The sequence below is a fragment of the Dreissena polymorpha genome, chromosome 7 (assembly GCF_020536995.1).
Source record: "Dreissena polymorpha isolate Duluth1 chromosome 7, UMN_Dpol_1.0, whole genome shotgun sequence".
Classification (NCBI taxonomy): Eukaryota; Metazoa; Mollusca; class Bivalvia; order Myida; family Dreissenidae; genus Dreissena; species Dreissena polymorpha.
This window is the reverse complement of record NC_068361.1, coordinates 22,830,806-22,855,303: the sequence shown is the minus strand read 5'-3', so window position 1 is coordinate 22,855,303 and position 24,498 is coordinate 22,830,806. Positions and strand designations below refer to the sequence as shown.

The following is a 24,498-nucleotide window of genomic DNA, read 5'->3' as shown; positions in this document are numbered from 1 at the left end:
CGTCCGATTGGAACGCCGCCCTCAGTCCTCAGAACACCTTTGTTGACTTCAAGTAAGATAGATGTTTACCTTTCATGTTACCCATCGTGAATGAGCGCGGTAATCCGACTTTTAAATTAAGGTAAATATATTGTAGTAAACTATAATAATTTCATCCTCGGGGAAGTTCGAGAGCGTAGTTGAGGCATTGCCACTGAAAAAGTTATCCGTAATTCAATACATATAATTTAAGATCACCGCGTGTTTTTGCAAACAACACACCGTGTTATGTGTACCATTTCGCGGACAGGCTGGCAGTCAGCCAGCCAGGCACACATAACTACCAGCATACAGATCGCACTATTAATAGACCTAACGCTTTAAGTTAAACGAAGCCCTCTACGTAGAAAGTTTGTTTACGCTATAAACAGCAACCATATAAAGCTCATACAACTGAAACTAGGCAGAGTCAGCATGTTTTTTTTCCAGACATAAATTGTAAAGAATCACTTCATTTTGCCACCTTGAAGACACATTTGTTTGATTGCAAGTTTGTTTTGGTAACGACCCGGCTTGGTGCGTAAACAGGTCGAAATCGGCTATAAATTGGGGCCATAGTTACAATACATTCACTTGCTCTGGGCCTGTTTAACCACAGCTGTGATTGAGGATCCTTGTGATAGACTTTCTGCAGTGGAACAATGGTAATGGTTCGTTTGTGTTATCTTTGATCGTTTATAGCTTTGTATTTTACGTTTAATATTGGAATACAGTTAGATAAATACATATATAATAATATAATGAAACATATTGTATTATTACCTATAGTTTAAATTATATTATTTAATTGTTCTTGTCAGTTTTCATAATGTTGAATATATCATTCTAATGATGATGATGATTATTTTATTTTTATAATAATAATACTAATAATGATACTATTACCGCTACAACTACTACAAGAATAATAATAACAGTAATGATAATAATAATAATAATAATAATAATAATAATAATAATAATAATAATTGTTTTATTCATTGTAAAGCATATATTGTGTACATAAATGTCTTTCATTTGCCAACAATGGTTTTAAAACATTACACAGAAATATGCCTTATAATGTTTCAGACCTTGCTTTGTAACATTTATATTAGTGAGAAAAGTACGTGTTATGTTACATATAATCAGTGATGTTATAAGATTGAAAAAGAAAAAAAATACTAATAAGAATATATGAAGTGATAAACTAACATTAAGAGAGTAGTATAGAATTAAGTGGACAAGCATTATGGACATTTAATTCGATTCCAATTTTGTTAAAAAAATATGCAATTTATCATTACTGAGGGCTATTTCTTTCTCAATCTGGATTTTGTATTTAAGGCTTTGTATAAAACAATAAAACTTTGGTAGTTGTTTCTTGTATTTCATTAATATGAAAAAAAATTCCCTATATTATTACTATCTATGGATTTAAATGAGTTAATTCCAAAACTAACATTTTAGAAGGATATTTAAACGTTTAGTTGCTGTTGGTTAAGAAAGGATGTCAACTGATTCCAGATAGGTTGGATGTATTTGCACTCCCAGAATAGAAGTTCTATAGTCTCGATTGTTTATCCAGTCACATAAATTAGAGTTAGATAATTTGCATTAAAAAAGATATTTATTGGTCGCGATAATTCGATGTAGGTATTTGAACTGAAAGTTTCTAAGTGTGATGTCGATTGTTGTTTTGTTAGACATTATAAATATTTATTTGCAGTTTATTTCATGCTCTTTGGAATTAGGGTAGTTCGTTAATGATGTTGATGATTTGTATTCGTATTCTGTATAATAGTTTATTCGGTTTTTGTTTTGTTGTTAGTTTCTCTAGAAAAAAATGGGTTCTTATGTTTTGCGTGTTGTTTTGGTTTATAATAGATTAAATACGTGATTGAATCCTTTCGATCAGCGTGTAATACATAATGAAGTCTGTTGCTGGGATTTCATACAAGTAGCATTTATTATAACCAGTGCTCCAGATAATTATTTGGGTAATAGGGTTTTCACCCATTGATTTTGAAAAATAGGGTGATTTCAATTTTTAATTAGGTTGAAGTCAGTTATTAATATTTATACATCAAAATCATTGCTGCTGTTATACAGACTATGTGCAGAATGCACATTTCAACTTTTTTTTCTGTCCCATCAACGTCAACAATTTCTAACCAGGCCAGGGATATGACTTTTTCCACTTTTGACATTTTTTATTTTTAATCACGGACTTTCCGTCATGTTTTTGGATGTCAACTTGCTATTTTCAACTGCTGCATACACAAACAAATTGATAACACTAATGATTCGGTTGTTTGTACTTGGTTGGAAAAAGTTTGCATATATTCGACATATATTTAGCTAACAATCGCGGACGTCTTTCGACCTCGCTTAGACATTTTTATTAAGCACCATTATAGAAACTGAAAGTACAGACGCTTAACAAATACATTCACGTTGTAACTATTTTAGTCAGACGCTTAATTTGCTATGAAATTAAGTCCGTATAGTGTTTGAATAACTTCGACTGCTCTGGTTCTCTGTCATCCAGGCGCTTGCTAACTTTCGAATGAATAAAATTGTTTCAATGAAAAATTACCAAAATTTAGCAAAGAATTTTCGATCGAGACTTGTACCGTACGCATCAAATCTTAAGAATAAGCGAAAAGTCAAATTGCTTGCGTTTTCAATACGCATTATATTGAATTTCTTTGCGTTTTTAAACATTTTAATAGGGTGAAAAACGCCGATACGCAGCTTATCTGGGGCACTGTTATAACAGGAATAAAAAGCGTTTATTCGGTAATCAAATAGTTGATCGACATACTTTATGCTCTTTTCAAACCAGTCTTTATAAAAGAATGTGCTATCATTTGCGTTTATGTTTTTATTATTCCATCAAATTATTTTACTTATACTTTTTTCTTCTAACATATTTGTGACTTGACTCCATGCTGATAGCATATTAGATACCAACATATTCTTTTTTCGTTATATCAAGTGTTAGAGACTCACTAACATTACATTCAAAACTTAAGGAGCCACCATATTGTTCTAGTGTTTTTTGAGAAATACAACGTCCCTCTACTCTTATTTATGATATCTAATATACGTTTGACCCAACTGGATTTGATTGAATTTATGAACGAATAAATGTATTAATTTTGTTCGTTTTTTTTCTAGTTTGCCATCCCATACAAATTCAAAGATAGATGTTTTTATATCATCAATGATTTTAATGTCACGGTTTGGAAGAACTGTTAGTACACATATTAATTTCGGTAGTGCAAATGTTTTTAATACAGTTATTTTTCCAATTTAGGTTAGTTTTCGATGTTGCCAAGATTTAAGACAGTTTTTTACTTTTTGTAGTTTGGGTAATATGTTTTTTTTTAATATTGTTTCATTCTCATTGTTTGTAAATGTTTTGCCTACCGTTGATGCTTTGCTTGATGTCCAATTGAAGTTCATTTCCGTGTTTAGATGAATGTTTGTATGCCTATAATTACATACTTTAAGCACAGTACATTTACATTTCTTTAATTTTAGTCCTGATCCGTTTCCAAACAGGATCAGTGATTCTATCAAGTTGTAAAAGGAGAAAGGATTGTAAATGCTAAAATAAGTTGCGTCATCGGCGAATAATGACTGATTTTTCGCCTGGTTTGCAAATATATTGACTATAATAATAATAATAATAATAATAATAATAAAGATAATAATAATAATAATAAAATAATAATAATATTATTATTATAAATAAAAATAATTATGCAATTAATAATATAAGTAATAATAATAATTACATGATAATAATAATGATAATACAAATAATAATAATAATAATAATAATAATAATTAGTATTATTATTATTATTAGAAGTAGTAGTAGTTGTAGTAGTAGAGTAGTAGTGGTAGTAGTAGTAGTAGTGGTAGCAGTACTATTACTTTTTGACCAAATATTATATTTGTTGCATTAGAAAAGTCATCATCTACCGCGGACAGTTTTATTTATAGTCTATCAGTGGCGTTTTAAACACGCGTTGTCTATGATTAAATTCCACTGATATTAAAACCTGTTGTAACGTTAACGTTCATTATATTTACTCTTGCGCATTTAACTTATGACTTAATAACTTTATCAGAATCATCGGCAGTTTAATATATTATAATGTATTTTTATAATGAATATTTATCAACAAAATCAACATCATTTAAAGCTTTGAACTGATGTTATTTTTAGTACGGGGTAATACAATGACATACCTTTCTGATGAAATTGACGCAATATGTATATTTACGAGCGTTTGCGCTCGTGAACATGACTGTTTACTTATTCTCACTTAACTAAACATAACTATATTACGGTATCATATCGAAAGGAAACATTTTTGTTTTTAATAAATGTTTTGGATATTCTGTTCTATCATTTTGTTTTAAAATCATGTACGATTTTCTTATTGATGCGTAATCAGTATGTAAACAACCATCTTCCCAGCACCATGTTTTATTAAAATAAATTTAATTCAAAATCCGTGGATTTCAACATTTATTTGTACAGGCTGATTCTTGCCTTAACAGATAGTCTTACATTAATGTGTTTGAACCCTCTTTTGCTAATCAAAAAAAAAGACAAAATGTACATTTATTTTTCGGTATAGGAATATACTAAGTTAATAAAATTACGCAATTGAAACGAAAATAGTCAAAATATAGACACGCATTGAACTATGCTTCTAAGAATAATGCACTGTCTCCATTGGGCGATGGGTAAGTGGTATGAATAGGAGTAATGCTATGTATTAATTATTTTCTTCTCTATTTATTCCGAAACGTCAATCACTTTAGATTGGAAAGTCACACTAGGAAAATACAAAGGCGGAAATTTTAAAGCCGATTAAAAATACAAGTAAAACTAATCTGGATTTTAAATATAATGTTTTTATTTTATGCTTTCCGATGGTTTATAGAGAAATATCAGTAAATTAAAACTGATATTTCAGTTTCAAACAGTGAACACAAACAGTGAAAATTATCGATTATTGTCATTGTTTTACCGGAACTATTTTAAGATACCTTTAGATACCTTTGGCTTCCCCATTGTGACCCCCAATTAAAAACAATTTTACCAAGGGAGACTACTCTGCATTTATGTTTCTAAAATATTCGGATGGGATTTCTTTTAAAATACATGTGGGGGTGGGGCGCCCAACGGGGATTTATATTGTCCGGAATGACAAAAGTACACAAATAATCATTTGTAAGCATACAATCAAAAGTAAATGTGTTGGATTTTGCGGAATATTGATTTTAATTCACTCTTGATCATATAAACGTAGATGCGCCACTTGTGAACATATCATTTTCTATGATCACTCGTGAATTAAAATCGATAATCCAACAGCTATCCTCAATGTACTAAGATTACCAGCTCGTTTGTCTGGTGGGCGTATTCAGTAACCTCGTGACATTGCTCAATACGACCTCAAAATACACAAGACCGTGTGGATGCATTATGTGCGGCATATAACAATTCAAAGTTTATTCTTAGGTATTAGCGTTTATGAGAAGTAGCGGTACTATTATTTGTTCCAGCAATTTATCTCACTTATAGTTGACATAAACAAGTTTTAAAGTAGTTCCTAGTGTTTTTTTCTTCATATTTTTTGTACTTACACACTTACACTTTAAGTATGGTTTCGGCATATATTTGTTTTCAGTCGTCGTCTATTCCTTGCGTGTTTGTCGCTCTTTTGATGCACACATGTGTGGTACCTCGTGGAGCTCATGGAGGTATGACATGTGCCCCATTTGGTTAAATTACTTATGTACTTTGCATAAATACGTTTTAGAATGTTACCAGTTTACTTATACATTAAGTATAAATATAGTTTGCAAGTAATGTGACGATAATGCTCAATATTGTCTTCATGAACACCATTTTCAAGCAATCATCATTTTCACAATCATCATCATCTTATTCTTTGTGTTCGTCTACATAATTGTTATCACCATACGCATCAGCAGTGGCAAACACAGGAGTTACATAATACGAATACTTATAACATCACTTATCATCACCACCATCATCATCATCATCATCATCATCATCATCATCATCATCATCATCATCATCATCATCATCATCATCATCATCATCATCATCATCATCATCATCACCATTAGCAGCAGCAGCAGCAGCATCATCAGCATTATCATCATCATCATCATCATCATCATCATCATCATCATCATCATCATCATCATCATCATCATCATCATCATCATCATCATCATCATCATCATCATCATCATCACCACCACCATCATCATCATCATCATCATCATCATCATCATCATCATCATCCTCATCATCAATATCATCATCATCATCATCATCATCATCATCATCATCATCATCATCATCATCATCATCATCATCATCATCATCATCATCATCATCATCATCATCATCATCATCTTCATCATCATCATCATCATTTTCATCATCATAATCATCATCATCATCATCATCATTATTATTTTTATTATCATCAGCAGCGTCATAATCAGCATCATCGTCGTTGTTATCGTCATTATCGTGATCATCCTTGATGTCATAATCGACATCATCTCCACAATCATCATTGGCATCATCATCATCATCAGTATTATCAGCAGAAGCGGAAGCATGATCATACAACTAATTGAAAATACATAAATATTCTTAATTTAAGCTGTTACCGATACTGCTTGCACAAGCGGAGGCTCGGAATGTCCAGTCAACGCTGTCTGTGATTTAGCGGCATCACCGAAGTGCAAGTGCGCTCTGTATGCACCAATGCCACCAAGTGCAAACACTACTTGTGAAGCTACACGTGAGAATTATATATATACATAATTGACTTATTATATGTTTTATGTATTAAACGAAATGTCAACAACACACATACAGGGGTAAGGAGAACTTTATTAATAATACTGACATATGCTCAAAAACTCAAAACGCGCATACAAACAAAGCATGACAAAATCAAAGTTGATGAGCGCTTAAAGCAATGAAATAATGCAATTAAATATATTAAATGTTACATATGTTGGTAATAACGCATTTTCAAGCATGTAAACAATTGTAACAATTCGAAGATATGCGTGCGTACATATCAAACACGGTTATCGTATTCCCGAAACCCTGGCAATTACTGTCAAATGGAAGAGGACGGGTAAATGAAAGAATGCTTGACGGAAATTGCGCACAGCATTTCATACAGAATCAACCAGTTTTGCCAGTATTTAGTTATTACGTGACTAATAAGATCACATTGAGGCCCCCGAAAGGGGCAGCGGGATTGTCTCCCATTCCTTTAAATACAATAAAGAACCTTTATTATACTTAAACGAAAGACAAACAACTCATATATAGAAGTAAGGAGAGCTTTACTAATTATACTTAATAAAGCTCCAAAACTAAAAGCGCGCTTAATAACAGATCATGGTCAAGGCTACGATTGAGTCGAAGGAGGTAGAAATGTCCAGCAATTCCAGAATTATATAATATAAATATTGGAATATGTTGTTTGCGCAAATTTATGTCCCCATGAGACGGCGTATACAATGCATCGTGTACGAAATCTTAAGTTTTAAATAGCACTCAGCCAAAAGCGAGTCAATCACAGTTTGTTGTTTGCAAGATCCTTTGTTCATCATCACGTATGCGGAAATGTTGTCAAAATGCACGTATATCAATTCGATGGAACATGCACGTGGCCATCGTCTTGCAGCTATCGCCTTTGAAAGTACTTACAAGTAATTTATAGGAAGTGATACCGTTTGTTGAGTCCATGGTGCATGCATAAAGTTCACTTGGGGAACGAGCCGAATGCAGTTTTGTATGCGTCAATGGTGGCTCACGCAGGTATTCTATCGTCAATTAATTGAATTGTACCATTAAACACTTTCATTTAGTCCAGTCACCATATAATATCAAGTTCCATATCTGTATTTACATAAGAATGATGTCCACTAGCGCGGAGAAAATTTGCACGGTAAAGTAAGCAAAGTATATGAAACCGACAGCCGTAAACATATTGTTTTATCCAATATAATTTTTCGACTAGATGTTGAATTCATCTTTTTGAAATTTCCCTTGCGTGAGGAGTATTTTTGAGGAGCGTTTGTATTTTCGTGAAATTTGGGTCCGGTACCGTTAAAGTCATAATTAAATTTAAATTTAAAAAGTCCAATAAATGTCAGCTTCTGATACGGACTTTACACTTCATTGTAATTGATTTGAAATCCTCATTCGCGATTTAATTTAATGAAGGGCTTTTTGGCAATGGTCGTTACATGTCGGGTACTAAGAATAATTCATCTAAATACCAAATAATATATTTGAAACCTATATTTTCCATATTCATTCGTACAGCTTGCGCCAGTGTATTAAATATTTAAGGAAAAAGATTCGCTCCGAGGGGAAGTTTTGTATCTACTTTGTAAGTGAAAATTGTATTATTTCCAAAACGCCATTTTAAACCAGTGGCCTGAGTATTAGATGGATTACTATTTACGCGGCGATATGCATTTTGAAGGTCTTATTTAGCCATGTAACAGTTAGCTGTGATTAGCTTTACGCGTCTTTTATTAATAAATATTCAACAGAAGTTGTGTCCGCATAGTCAGTAACTGCAAATCCCGTCGGTTGACTTCAATCATGAATTAATCTTACTTTCAAACAAAAATATTTTGATATGGCTCCCAGTGCAGAGATGATGAGCTGGTTTTCATCGACCATCTTATAAAGCCCGTTTCTTAACTTCCGTGAGAATTAGGTCTCAGTTTGCGCGCTCATATTTAAATTTGTGGCCGATGAATAAGTTTTAACCTCTGCACTTTGATAAATGTTTCCCATGTCCAGGATATGTAAACCATTATTGATTCCCGAACGAGTAAGTTATCGATCTTTATAATCCATCTGCCGATTTTGTTCCCACGCTAAGAGGTCAAGGTCAACTGTCGACTACTGTGTTTTTGGAGCGAACGTTGTTTGAATGTAGAGCTTTTACGTGCTTTACGTGCGTGTAACGGCATTTATCTCCAAACGGACAAAACCGTGTTACATGAAATATTATGCAGTCCTCTTTGGGCCCATAATTTTGGACCGGAACTGACGGTTTGGTTCGTTTAAGGAATAGCATTTGAAGTTCCATGTCCGGGGATTAACTCAACCACGTTTCTTTTAATTTCATTTACCGCAAGAAGGTGGTTAAGTACGCGCATATTTGCAGCCTGTCATTCTTCCATATGAATGCCCTAATTGGGATGCTCATCTTCAGTTTTGAAGACTATCGTTTCGCTTTCGCTTGAGTGCAAAACGATTTAGTTTCTTATATTGTTCTTCCGTCGTGTAATACTCTCCGAAAGGAACTACATACTGTGTATTGCCTTTTTTGTATGAGCTTTGTATGAGCTTTCATAGTGAGGATTGGTTTCAGATTCACATAGGTCGATCCACTATACATATTACTGTGCCTCTCGATTGAATGAACCTGTGTTATGTTTGGAAAAGTAAGGAGCGCATCGAGCAACTCACCGGCACCATCATGCGTCGCTTCGTTTCGCGCTTCTTTATCCTTGTGTTTCTCTCCCACAGTATTGTATCGCTCGCCCTGTTACCGTTTCTGACATGTTGAAGGATCACATTTAAACTACTCAGGGGTAATCCTAAATCTTTAAGATTGCTTCCGATTAGGAATGTCAACGTTTCTTTTGATGTCAGTTCCTCCTGACGTAAATGCTGCTAGAATATACGAGGTAAATTGAGTTCTGCTATCAAAGCATACTTAAAGTCACTTGTACCTTCTATATCGTTTTGAATTGTCGACGCCAACGATATAGGTAAACAAAACTTTATCCGTTAAAACTGATGATAGCTTGAAGAAACAAACGAGCAACCAACATTAAAAAAAAAGAATCCATGACTGACATTGCGCAACAAACTGCAAGACAGAATCAGCTTGTTTAGCTGGTAATTAATTATCACGTGACTGACAAACCCAACTGAGACCCCAAAAGGGGAAGCTGGTGTGTTAATCTCTCCTCTAAATACAATTAAGAGCCTTAATTATACTTATCTGGTTTATAATCTAAGGTCGAGTACCAGGTTTGGAGTTCTTTAATCCGTTTTAAACCCCCAAATATTTCCAAGGAAAACGGCAGTTTTATTTACCGGTGTGTGTGTGTGTGTGTGTGTGTGTGTGTGTGTGTGTGTGTGTGTGAGTGTGTGTGTGTGTGTGTGTGTGTTTGTGTGTGTGTGTGTGTGTGTGTGTGTGTGTGAGTGTGTGTGTGAGGGTGTGTGTTTGTGTGTGTGAGTGTGTGTGTGTGTGTGTGTGTGTGTGTGTGTGTGTGTGTGTGTGTGTGTGTGTGTGTGTGTGTGTGTGTGTGTGTGTGTGTGTGTGTGTGTGTGTGTGTGTGTGCGCGTGTGTGTGTGTGTGATTTTGTTGTGTATGTGTGTGTTTTGGCTAGTGGTCATGTTCTATGCTACAGAGTTCCTCAAAACCACTTGCTATAAAACGGTTTCCCATCTGCTGGTAGAGTACATTTTACACTGAGTTTTTGTACAATCCACTCTATAAATTGAAATTCATTTTTATGATTATTCTATCAACTATCATCAATAAAACACCATTAATACTGAAGCTTTTGAGACGTTGTTAAAGCGTTACTGAAAGAATATATATTTACATACAGTGTCTCTATACGTGGAATGATATGCTTTTAATTGCTACACGAGGTTAAATTACATCAGAGGCTTATTACATGTATGTTCACCATTATCACATGTAGTGTCACCACTAGTTAGCTAGGAAATGTCGCAATCCACTGACTCATTTGCTTGGAAAAAATGACTATCGTTGCACACCGTTTATTTTTTGTACAATAAACATAAACATTAATATTTATTAATTAATATTCATTAATACTATTGTCTTCAAATATTTACTACAATGCTTTTCGGTTTTATGATATTCTATGACATGCTGGTATGCTTCTTGTGATGTCATCATACCAAGTCATCAGTAAAACAATAATGGCAGATTGTGAAATAAAACAAGAAAGTTATGATGATTCTGAACCAGTGCTTTACGTTAATTTATATTAAATTTAGCGAATATGCGCTAATATAAATATTAATATCGCATACTCGGTGATTAATAAAGTGAATATGATCGCGTGCGGCAAACATTATCGAACACTCAACATGGAAACAAAAAACAAAAACAAATTAAGGATCAGACACAATTATTAGGGTTGTCGGGTTTTAATACAAATGTAGAATTTGTTTTCGCCTCAGATATGCATTTATTGTGTTATACGATAGTTTCACAACTGGATAAACTTGATTTAAAAATGTTCATGTTCCGTTTCCAATTTATTTTTCTAATTCAAAATTCAAAGGCATATTTAATTGTCATTATACATTTTGTTAAGCTTGCGTGGCCACTGCGACCTGCACTGCTTTGGACGCAAACTCTGAATGCTCTGGAACAACTGACGGCTCCAAATGCCAGTGCAAGACGGGTTACACGATTGGAAGCGATGGAAAATGCGCCTCAGGCATGTTCTTAAATAACTTGATATGGTCTTTATGTACAAGCAAATTAATCAAGATTAATCGTGTTGCACCAGTCAGTGTCACAAACTAATATGGCGAAGCGTGTAATAAAGTAACAGTTAAGTATCAAAATAAGAAACATTCCGTTTATATACATATATACTTTATTATATTTAAGAAATAATTCGTGAACGTTTACGTGATCGGAAGTTTAGATGCGTAGGGATTAAATCACTTCGCACGAGTGATTTCAAACAACGCATCTAAACTTCCGGCCGTAGTTTATTCGACAACAAACTATAACGTACACGAAATATTTCGATTCTAACACGGTTTCTACTAAAGATTTATACAATGCATATTATTTTTCTTGTGTACTATTTTATGTGAAGTTTCACCCATAAAAATATATAGTTCGGCTGTTCTGTCGATCAGTTGGTGACTTTCATTCATAAAATACCGCATTACTGCGCTGGTGGTAAATGTATCGGCATGCTTTGTTAAGTGACAGCGCGTGCTTTCTGTTTATAAGTTCCGCCCATAATTATTGCAGAATAATTCAAAGACGATTTTCTTCTTTGTTGATATGAAATTTGGCACGTGCCGTGTTAGAATCTTCATTGTTCGATATACGCTGTCAATGAAGATGTACGTATATTTGTTTGGAACGAAAACTCTGAAAAATGCCTTAAAATACGAGCATTACTACTAAAATGATTTATATTGTAAGAGGCTACTCACATATCGCAATCGTTTTCGTATTGGTCCAACATTTACCCGCAAACAAAATACACATGTGTAATATGTATTTGAAGGTGCTGCTACTGTGCTGGTCTCCATGGCGATGTTGTTTGCCTGCTTCATGACAAGACTTCTATAAACGTGTTACAACAACAATGTAGTGCTTTTTTTTAAATTAAGTACACACCATTAATATAATATAAGTTTTAATTGTAATTTTCGACCATCTGGTGTCATTTATAGACTTTTTGTCGACCGTATAATGCTCTGTTTGCAATTAAAATTTTCCCTAATTATGAAATAGTTATCCCACATACGTATTTATTTTAATTTGCGATTTTTGTGTGAAACATATTCGTAATCCATGTTCAGTTGTTACTGGATTTGTTGATGGCATTATGTTGTTCTGTTTCATTTACCCTGCTTTACTTTATGTGAAATCAAAATTTAAAATGTAAAAAATGCAGGTTATTAAAACAAATGTAATAATATATAACGCCTTTCTTAGTGCATATTTCAAAAGCCTGTTCGTGTGTGATACAAAAATGCCATATGTCTCAAATGATATGTTTAACAGTCAACAATGCAAGAGGATATTATGAACGATGTATAATGTCTTCTAAATAAAGACTATTACATTAATGAGTACATATGGCTTGTATGATCACATGAACTAAGTATAAATAAGTTTTACTAGTTTGTATCCTTTAGTATTCTATGAAGATTAATGCCCATAAGACCTTGATATGCACTTAACAAATGATAAGCAGGGTTTATGATTGTATGTGTTTGTTTCTTAGATGTGTTAATTAAATAAATGTATCGTGAACTTCTTCGTTATTTATCAATTTGCAATAGCAGAGGGGGTAATCACGTGATAGTCAAGATGGCGACGTCCATGCCGAGACAGTTGTTTTTCGCCGTTTAAAACCCTTTTTTACTTCTGTTTATTTTTTTTAATGACGCTGACATTCCAGCCATATCAGTAAAAAGGTGATTAGCGTTTATTTCGAATTTAAATTTCTCGACTTTACACCCCGAAAATTGTCTTAATTGAGCACTAAAAAGGTCATCCCGCTAAGAAATTTTGCACCGAGTAAAGTCGAGATATAGAGCGAATATAACTATGACATAAAAGCCAGTAACTTTCTTCCTAATATGGCGGGAAAGTTAGCGGAATAAGAAAAAATAATACAAGTAATAAATGGTATAACACAACGAAAAATACCTGCCTCGGCATGGACGTCACTATCTTGTTTGTCACGTGATTACCCCCTCTGAATAGTCTCTTTACCGGCCTAGAGGTGTATATCTTATTACCACACGATTGGCAAAAAAGCGTTTAAAATGTATACAAAGAGATGCGAGAAAACGCAACTAACACAGTTAAAAAATAGTTTTTGCAAATTTTATTTAGCAACTATACAGTATATCCGAACCGCGTAGAACCACGTGACTGCGTCATATGCTATCAAGGCTTAACAGAAAAGTTACTGATTGTTTGTATAACAAATGTAATATTAAGTTTGCACCACCGGCCCTCACATCATATAGAGGCTTTGGTTTGTCAGTCCAGGTATTCAGTAAGTCTGTGGAGATGTTTTAAAATAAATATTTTTACATTAAATGCAAAGAAGCAAATTAAAATAGCCCCCAAATAACTAACATTTTAAGATCACAAATCTGATTGTGGACTTTTTGTAAGAATGAATGAAGTAAATAATTCACTGTTGTAAAAGAATATTGGAATAAACTCATATTTAAAACGTTGTTTGTAACTGTCGTTTTCTTTATTACGCCGAAGTAATTTGTTTTCCATTTAATATATTGGTGCAAGGTGGTCATTTACGTTGTCATTTGATATTTAAGCAAAAAATCGCACATGAGATCAATTCACTTAATGAATGACCTCAACCTGCCGTTGATTTGTTTAATTATACAAATAGATACGCAAGTACGATATTAGTCTGAGATTCAACTTCAAGTGGTACATTTTTTGTGTACTTGTTTTGGATATAACTACTCATTTAATTTATATTGTTACATATGGCCGGTAAATTCATATAGTTGCTGTGACGCATTCTGTTACTATTGCCTTATCTGGAATTAACCAACTTAGTATCTGTATTAAGTTTTTCCTTGTAAGACCATCAACTATCCGCAAACAGATTCATGTTGATGACTTGACTCATGAGACATTCCCTAACGTAACATATTTAAACAACAATGAGTGCAATACTGTTACTTTACAACAATATGTAAACAAAAGTTATGGTACATGCACTGTACTTCTACTAAATGACAACTATCTACATATAAAACGTGTCAAGGTGTTTGCTATCTACACAACAGATATATAATAACAATTTCAACAACCCTCTTTATTTTTGCATATAATAATTACGCAGTACATTGGACAATTGGTATAGCAAAAAATTACATAAACGTTGCTCAAACATTAGCAAACAGGTTACACAACTACAACTATCATACAAATATTTATAAGCAATGCTTATTTATCCTACGATATCAATACATACATATGAATGTTGTTCTAATCCTTGTTGGTATTGGTCACTACATAAACAATCCTTGCTTATGTTACAGACTATGTTTCTAGTGCATATCTTACTTAATCTCTTTGACATATATTTACCAGACAATGTGTTAATTAAAGTTAATACGAGACAAAACCAGATAAAGTATTGCCATATTATCGACATATCATACATATCACTTTCAACGTAATACCCTAACCCTATAACATTTGTTTTGAAATGTTAAAATATACTCATCTTATCCAACATTAACCAGGCAATGTAAATATAACTTTGTTTACCAACTTTAATTTCAATTGTGTATCATGTTTGTCTATAAAGTATTTGGAAGCAGAAGGGGGGGGGGGGGGGTCAATACTGTTCGTGCGTAATTCCCCCCCCCCCCCGCCTTATTTTGCGTACAACTGGTGTGTCATTAAATATGTGTTATATTTAAATTTCAGTATAAATTACTGCAAATTAAGCATAACAATTGATTCCTTATTTTATAATTTATCACAAGTCGCAAAAATAGCATATATGTTTTTTTCACACAGGGTATCAATTGATGAGCTCTATAACTAAAATATAACACATTTTAAATAAAATAAGCCATGGCAATACTAATTTTTTAACTGGTCTGTCGCATGCATTTAATAATTTACATAATTGTATTGTTGTGCACACATATTTTCGATAACTGTGTAAATATCCAGCAAGACTTGCCGTTGACTTTTATTTAGATGCTTTAAATATATCTTTAACCCGAAGCTGATCCGTAATGTCGTTCTCGCCTAAAACAAAATCCAATTTAATAATTCTTCATTAGTCTTCTTTTAAATCCTTTCAACTTAAAATTGCTAAAAAGTGTTCCATCTATTTGCAATAAATTTAAGGTGAGTGGACTCTGTGTTGTTATGTGTTGCTGTAGGCATTTTATGGTACCGTATATTATAGGCTACATAACGCTGATATTTTACGATGTTGATTGCTAACAATTTATGGAAAGTTTGTACTATTTGTCGATTGCCATATATAACATTATTTTGAAGTGTTATTGCCTATGTCGCACAAATATAATGTTGTTTGTTCTGTATTAATTGAGATAAAAATTATTGTCAGAATATTGTTTTGTGGCATTTCATTTGTTAGTAGTTATAATATCACATAATTCTAGGTTATCTTGTGGAACTATGCATAGCTAGTGTTCGGCTCTTATCCAATCATAACGGCCATCGAACAGGTTTTACCTGCATGCAATGTCTTAAAATGTATGAACATAGTATTTTTACATATTTGTAGAATAAAATCAGAATAAGAGAATATTGTTTAGTTAAAACAACGCATAATAATATAATATCATGACTGTTAAAGATGCATGCAATGGCTCTTAAATTTCTCGAAGTTTTCATAATTCTTGTTTCAGATAACGACGACGATGCCTCCCCCTTATCACACACCTTCACATTTGCTATGGATGTCAAAATCTACTACTTTTGTAACATCTAGAACCGTGACTCCGATTGGTCAACGCCCGTTACAAACACGGGACGTATTATGGGAAGAGCCGTGGTTTGATAGCTTCCAGGTAAACGATATCCGCTTAAAAAGTCGAACAATTTACACGGCCGTTAATCATGGGCGCCACCTCTTGATGTCGATGCATTAATACATGAGTCAATGCTACTTACGAGGTGGGGCTAAGAACTGGATATTTTGAAATTTTAAGGATAATTCCCCAGGGTGATTTTTTTTATGTTCTTGTTTTAACACATTTCGCATTATTAAAAAAATCAGGCAATATAGCGCGATTTAGCGAAGATTAATTCATCCACAAATGTAAAGAAACATACAATCACAATTATATGGAAACCTTTATAAGTTGTGCCATGGTGGTGTTTTTGAAAGCAAGTTGATGTTTTTGCCTCTGTGACGAGAACATGTCTACCAGATTGATACTCTAATGCATTCAAACGATTGCACTCATCATATACAAATTGCTACATGCAAATACATATCTTCCTCTTGCGGATCTGATAGATAATTTTTTTTTGACAAAAGAGATGAGCCAATGTCAAGGTGGTGGCGCTAAGGACATAAGGTGGCGCCAATGCACGATACTAAGCACATGACTTACAATTGAAGAATAATGTTCATTTGCATATTTTTTTTTTCAATTTTCAACGTATAAACGTAAACCCTAATCTCGACAGAACGTATACTCATTATATAAAAAACCCAACAAACAAGATGTAACCAATTTAATGAAAATTTTGGCAACATGCATAAAACATAGTGTACGAAATTAACCTAAATATGTAATACTAAATAAATATAACAACACAATTCTCAACATTCGGGAAATATGTCTTCGACAATAAATGTGTTAATACAGTAAACAATTTACGGAAGAATCAAGATATGTTACTTCTGCTTGAAACGTTTTGTCACCTTATCCATATGCTAGATTTTCAAAAAGGCAAAGATGCACGAATCTTAATTAGGCTAAACTATTTCGTTTGTCCCCACTTACTTCCCCCCAAAATAAGGATAGGTCTTTCCAGTTTCGTAGCATATTTAATGACCGAAATCATCAAATTATGTTTGCATCCCAGTATGTTTCTTCATAATTATGTAAATTAAACTAGTGAGTTATATTTCACTATCATCCAATAAAGAAATAAAGAAACAAAGATCGAAAATTCAACATGGAAAGCAACGCAAAAATCATACGGTCTGTTACGAAAATTAAAACAGCTGAAATTGTGCATTGGCGTCACCTCCAGTCATAAGCGCCACCTCATTGCCATTGGTTCCATCGCTTTAGGAAAAACAAATATCGCTTAGGCCGACTAGTCGCCGATATTTTTGTTCATGCATTAACTCTTTTATGTTCAAATTAATTGTTTGATGTCGTTGGCGTTTTCTTTGGATGGAAAATTTTTCGCAACACAGGCCAAAATATAGATATGCTTTTAAAAAACAGCAACCAAGACACAACTCATAAAGGTCCTCACGTTTGTAAATGGGTTGTAATTGCGTGTTTCTGTACACATTTGGATGAGAAAATCTTCGCTTAATCGCACTACAGTGCACGATTGTTTTTCAGTTATGCAATGTATGTTGAAAAACATATAAAGTGTACGCAACCTGTAGAATTATCTATGAAGTTTCTAAACATTCGGTCCTTAGCGCCACCTTTGAAGTACCAATTGCTCATTTATCAATGCATCGCAAAACAGAAGTGGCGCCCGTGATTAACGGCTGTGATTTCAATCAACAACGCTTTGGTTGAGCCTTGTCGTATCAAGTTCAATCGTAATGTCATTAAAATTTGAATTTATTAAAGCTCATTAACTTAAGTTTGGATTACATTTTGTTTGAAGGTAATTTTCATAGACTTATAAATTGGGATTCCATGCTGGTCTGACGAGGCCAAGGTATGTTGCAATGCTGCTTTAAAATAGAACAACGATTCCCACTTTAAACTTTAGTTTTGATAGATGTGTGACACGAAATGGGTGTACAGGAAGCTAGAATGTGTAATACGGAAATTGCCTGTGTAGGTATTTAACCTGGAGACCAAATTGCAAACATACAAAATATTTAACATCGTATTAATTATGCTTGTTTGATCTGTAAATTATATCAATAGATTTGGTTTCGACAAAACTCTCTCTATCGCTCTCTCTCTATCTAACAATCGATTGAAATCGTTCCAATGAGTTACTCATCTCTGGAGAACTAGATACTAAGGTTTAAGTCGTTGTAACAATATACTTAAAACATCAAAAGTCTCATATTTGCCAATGTTTCTTTTTAATTGTAAGGTCTTATATTAAAAATATTTGATTCAAACCCTAGCGTTTTAATTACTGTTTGAAGTCTGATTTACCGAACGTTTTGTTTGTTATATTTTATTGTCCGTGTTTGACTTTGTATTAAGGCACATCTTTTGTTTTATTCTATTGTATACAAAGTTGTCATAAATAAGTAGAGTGTCATGTTTGCTATATACACTTTCAATAAGAATTAAAATAAGCCAAGACAATCGATGATAATTTACGTTAAGCTAAAGATATAACAACTAGGATAATTTTCTTAGTTATCGAAGGCACTTGTTAAAAAGGACAATAACTGTTGACGCGGACGAAAAAAAAGCTCATAAAATTAGTTAAAAAGGATAAAAGCCTTAGTTAAAATGGCGACATTACTAGTTGGTGAGGTAACCTGTAATATCCTTTGCGAAAAATATACAATTACATAAGTTAACAAGGACAAAACGAGAAGATGATGAGGACGACATCATTAGTTGTCGTGGCTGATAGTTGTTTTGTTCCATTTTACTCCTAAAGTATCATACATGTAGCTATTGCTTTCCGACATGAAAAACTTGCTAAATATCGTAAGGGGGCTGTTCAGGGCAAGTTGCATGACTCTGGTTGGTTGACGGAATTATGGCCCCTTTTTGTCTTAGAAACTTTGAATATTTTGTTAAATTTTGTGGTCAGATCCACTTTACTTCTAAAGTATCAATGCTATTGCCTTCAAACTTCGAATACTTTCTTACTTTCATGAGGGTTCTGTACCTGTCAAGTTGAATTCGACCTTGACCTTTGAATGACATTTACTCTTCAGGTCAAATTAAGAAATTGTTCTATAATTTGCCATTACTTCTTTATTTATGATCAGATTTGATTAATGATTTGACAAAACAACACTTACCTGACAAACCACAATGGACTCCACCCAAAACCATCCACCACGCCTGACCCCCAGAATCCTCTCCCCCTAATTTTGTCGTCGTTTGTTTTCTTATTTTTGAAAGATCATCTAATAAATGACCACACACCCACATTATACCCCCTCTCCATCAACCCCTCAACACAATCCCCACCACCCAACTCACCCAACAAGATTTTTTTTAAACATGGTAAAAAACACAAATATTTATTTATTTTATTTTAGAAGGACCGTCCAACCATCCCATCCAAGCGATTGCTATCAAACTTGAAATTTCATTTCATCGTTCCTAAAAAAGTTGTAACTCTGTTGCTCTGGTATCTTTCCTACCATTGAGTAATTAAATGGTAAATTAATTGAATGCGTTTCAATTTCCTTTTATTATGGTTTAATTTGAGTTACAATGCTATGAGGTTAACTTTCATTTACAGTTTAATGTATCATGAATATTGCTGGGTCAAGTGTGAGGTTGAGCGCTCTAAAACCGGTTTAAACCCCCAATGCTTTGCATTGACCGTTTCAAGGCGGTGACCCCAGTTTTATTCTTATATGTTTTTATGTTGTTTTGTATTGCGCTGTTTTGTGCTGTTTTGCACTGTTCGGGCAATCGGTCACTTGCCTTAAACAACAGACCAACTAATTGATTATAATAAGAATTCAATACTGCTCCAGCAGCTGGAGTTTAACTTCTTTATATTGAAATAAAATCTTTTAGTTTGTTTTATGTCTTTACAAATGTTCAATAGATTGTAGAAAATATACCTGAACTCAGAGTCGTCTATAAAATACAACTTCTTTAAAACATAAGCGATCAATATGTTTCAATTATGGTCCTCTTCCATTTAGAATATAACTATTTTACCTTAACCCTATTGAATAAGAACAATTTCCCCATGATGGCTTGCGTTATAATGTCTATCACTCCAAAAGTCGAGCGCACTGTTTTCTGATAGCTCTAATTTAGTTCTTATATATAATTTCTATTCATATGACCATCCCACATTGATTTTTACATCATTTTAGCTGGAAGACGGCATAGCACTTTCTACCTTGAAACATATACATGTAAGGCTCTTATTTTTAACGCAATTATGACAATGCAAAGTCGAGGCTACAGGAAAAGTTATTTTAATTGTTTACCATGCATGCGTTTTTGCAATGTAGTAAATATGACGAAACAAATGTTAAAACTTGGGGTTGCGTATTATACACGGGTGCGTATTATATTCGAATGTTTACTGTAATGGCACTTATAATTTGTGTTTTTAGCTCACCTGAGCTGTGCTCATGGTGAGCTTTTGTGATCGCCTTTTGTCCGTCATGCGTCGTGCGTCGTGCGGCTTCAACATGTGTCTTGTGAACACTCCAGAGGACACATTTATTGTCCGATCTTCATGAAACTTGGTCAGAACATTCGTCCCATTGATACCTCGATTGAGGTCGAAACTGGGTCATGCTAGTTCGAAAACTAGGTCAATAGGTCAAAAAAAGAAAAATAGTTAAAAATAGTCTTATCGTTATGTCCCCGCCTTAAATGTGATGCCCAGGGTCCATCGATTTTGTTTTTGCAAATTTGGGACTGGGTTCCGGTCCAATTCGATTGGGAAATTAAACAAGATGTCAGAAGACAGCGCGCTTGACTATTCAAAGTGCTTGACAGTATAATGTAAGCCATCATGGGGAAATTGTTCATAGTCAATAAAATGTAGGTGATATAGACATACCTTGTGAACACTGTAGAAGTCACATTTGATGCCCAATCGCCATGTTATATTGTCAAAATGTTTGTCTAAACGATATGTTTGTAGAGTTAAAAAATGGTTCCGGTCCGTAAAAAAACATGGCCGCAAGGGGGCGGGGCAGTATTCCTTATATGGCTATAGAGAAACCCTGTGAACACTCTAGAAGTCACAATGTTTTCCCAATCATCATGAAACTTGGTCAAAACATTGGTTTCATTGATATCTCGGATGAGCTTGAAAATAGTCCAGATCGGTGCAAAAATCATGACCGCCAGGGGGCGGGGCACGTTTCTCTATTTGTTTATAGTGAAAACATGTGAACACTCTAGAAGTCACATTTTTGGTCCAATCTTCATGAAATTTGGTCAGAACATGTGTTTTCTGGATATGACGGTTGAGTTTGAAAATGGTCTAGATCGGTGGAAAAAAACATGGCCGCCAAGGGGTGGGGCAGTTTTCTCTAAATGTATATAGTGAAAGCATTTAAACAGTCTAGTTGTGATAAGCCATAATGTTAAAGAAAGATAACCTGTACATACTTTTTAATAGTTAATTAATAGTTAACTCCCTTGTTTAAACCTGGGACTTCTTTCATAAAAAAGTGGTGTACATAAAGACAGTTGTTTGCATGCAATTTAATAAACCTATGTCATAAAATAACTGTACATGTACTAATGCACTGTAGAACCTTATCTTTTATCTTTACTGATAAGCCAAGTTAACCTACTTGGGTTTGGTGTATTTAGCAGAGTACTGTGCTATGAAACTGTTTCCATGGCAACCTTGTTATTTGGCATTTTCTTAATAAGAAGGACTTTTGATTGAAATAACTTTTGTAAAATCTTCACCGAGACCAATCTAGATATGAATTGTGAAGATTCTGGGTCAAATGATTTTCAAGTTATTGAGCGGACACAATTTCTATATTCCACTCACTGAGACCAATCATCATATGAAATTTGAAGTACATAAGTGACCCATGACTTTAACCTTTGACCCATCAACCCCAAAATAAAGGGATCTGCCACTCACACCAGTCATCCTATGAAATTTGAAGACTTGGGTCAAATGGCAATCTAGTTATTTAACGTTAGTTTAGTGTTACAAACGGACAGGGCAATAAATATATGTCTACCCCAGTATGGGGAGGGGGGATTACACAAAATTGTGTGAAATTGAAGGTCATACATTTTTATTTTGGTTTGGTGTTTTACATGTCACACCGACACAAAGATAGGTCATACGGGGACCTGATCAGCTTTGATGACTGAGGAAGACACCTCTGGACATTAGTCATGCCCGAGCGAGCACCTGGGAAGAACAGATTTTTCGAACGAAAGCTGGATTAAACAAAAAGTGTTTCAATAACACGTTTCAATAAATTAACTTACATGTGATATGATTTTAGGATAAATGTTTAACCTCTTATAGTTATGCCCCCGCCTTAAAAAATGTTATGCCCAGAGACCATCGATTTTGGTTTTTGCAAATTTGGGACTGGGTTCCGGTCCAATCCGATTGGGAAATTAAACAAGATGTCAGAAGACAGCGCGCTTGACTATTCAAAGTGCTTGACAGTATAATGTAAGCCATCATGGGGAAATTGTTCATAGTCAATAAGATCAAGGTGATATAGACATACCTTGTGAACACTGTAGAAGTCACATTTGATGCCCAATCTTCATGTAATTTTGCCAAATAGTTGTCTAAATGATATGTTGGTTGATATATAAAATGGTTCCGGTCCGTCAAAAAACATGGCCGCAAGGGGGCGGGGCAGTATTCCTTATATGGCTATAGAGAAACCTTGTGAACACTCTAGAAGTCACAATGTTTGCCCAATCATCATGAAACTTGGTCAAAATATTGATTTCATTGATATCTCGGACGAGTTCGAAAATGGTCAGGATCGGTGCAAAAAACATGGCCGCCAGGGGGCGGGCACTTTTCTCCATATGTATATAGTGAAAACATGTGAACACTCTAGAAGTCACATTTTTGGTATAATCTTCATGAAATTTGGTCAGAGCATGTGTTTTCTGGATATGACGGTTGAGTTCGAAAATGGTCTAGATCATTGGAAAAACATGGCCGCCAGGGGGTGGGGCATTTTTCTCTATATTCATATAGTGAAAGCATTTGAACAGTCTAATTGTGATAAGCCATAATGTTAAAGAAAGATAATCTGTACATACTTTCTATTAGTTAAATCATAGTTAACTCCCTTGTATAAACCTGGGACTTCTTTCATAAAATGTGGTGTTCATAAAGACAGTTGTTTGCATGCAATTTAATAAACCTATGTCATAAAATAACTGTACATGTACTAATGCACTGTAGAACCTTATCATTGATCTTACTGATACGCCAAGTAAACCTACTGTGTTTTGGTGTATTTAGCAGACTACTGTGCTATGAAATTGTTTCCATGGCATCCTTGTTATTTGGCATTTTCTAAATTAGAAAGACTCTTTTGATTGCAATAACATTTGTAAATTCTTCACCGAGACCAATCAAGATATGAATTGTGAAGATTCTGGGTCAAATGTTTTTTTAAAGTTATTGAGCGGACACAATTTCTACATTCCACTCACTGAGATGAATCATCCTATGAAATTTGAAGTACATAAGTGACCCATGACCTTAACCTTTGACCCATCAACCCCAAAAGAAAGGGATCTGCCACTCACACCAGTAATCCTATGAAAATTGAAGACTTGATTCAAATGGCAATCTAGTTTTTTAGCGTTAGTTTAGTGTGACAAACGGACAGGGCAATAAATATACGTCTACCCCAGTATGGGGAGGGGGGATTACACAAAATTGTGTGAAAATGAAGGACATACATTTTTATTTTGGTTTGGTGTATTACAAGTCACACCGACACAAAGATAGGTCATATGGGGACTTTATCAGCTTTGATGACTGAGGAAGACACCTCTGGACATTAGTCATGCCCGAGCGAGCACCTGGGAAGAACAGATTTTTCGGACTATAGCTGGGTTAAACAAAAAGTGTTTCAATAACACGTTTCAATAAATTAACTAACATGTGATATGATTTTAGGATAAATGTTTAACCTCTTATAGTTATGCTCACCGCCTTA

At 34.1% G+C, this 24,498-nt stretch overlaps 1 long non-coding RNA gene across 1 annotated transcript; it reads left to right on the top strand.

Annotated features, from left to right (window-relative positions):
• The first annotated feature begins 528 nt into the window (after positions 1-528).
• On the top strand, positions 529-6,795 carry LOC127837537 (uncharacterized). The gene is made up of 3 exons (XR_008029335.1): positions 529-683; positions 5,739-5,811; positions 6,756-6,795. It is a non-coding gene; the product is annotated as an uncharacterized LOC127837537 (long non-coding RNA).
• The last annotated feature ends 17,703 nt before the right edge of the window (positions 6,796-24,498 follow it).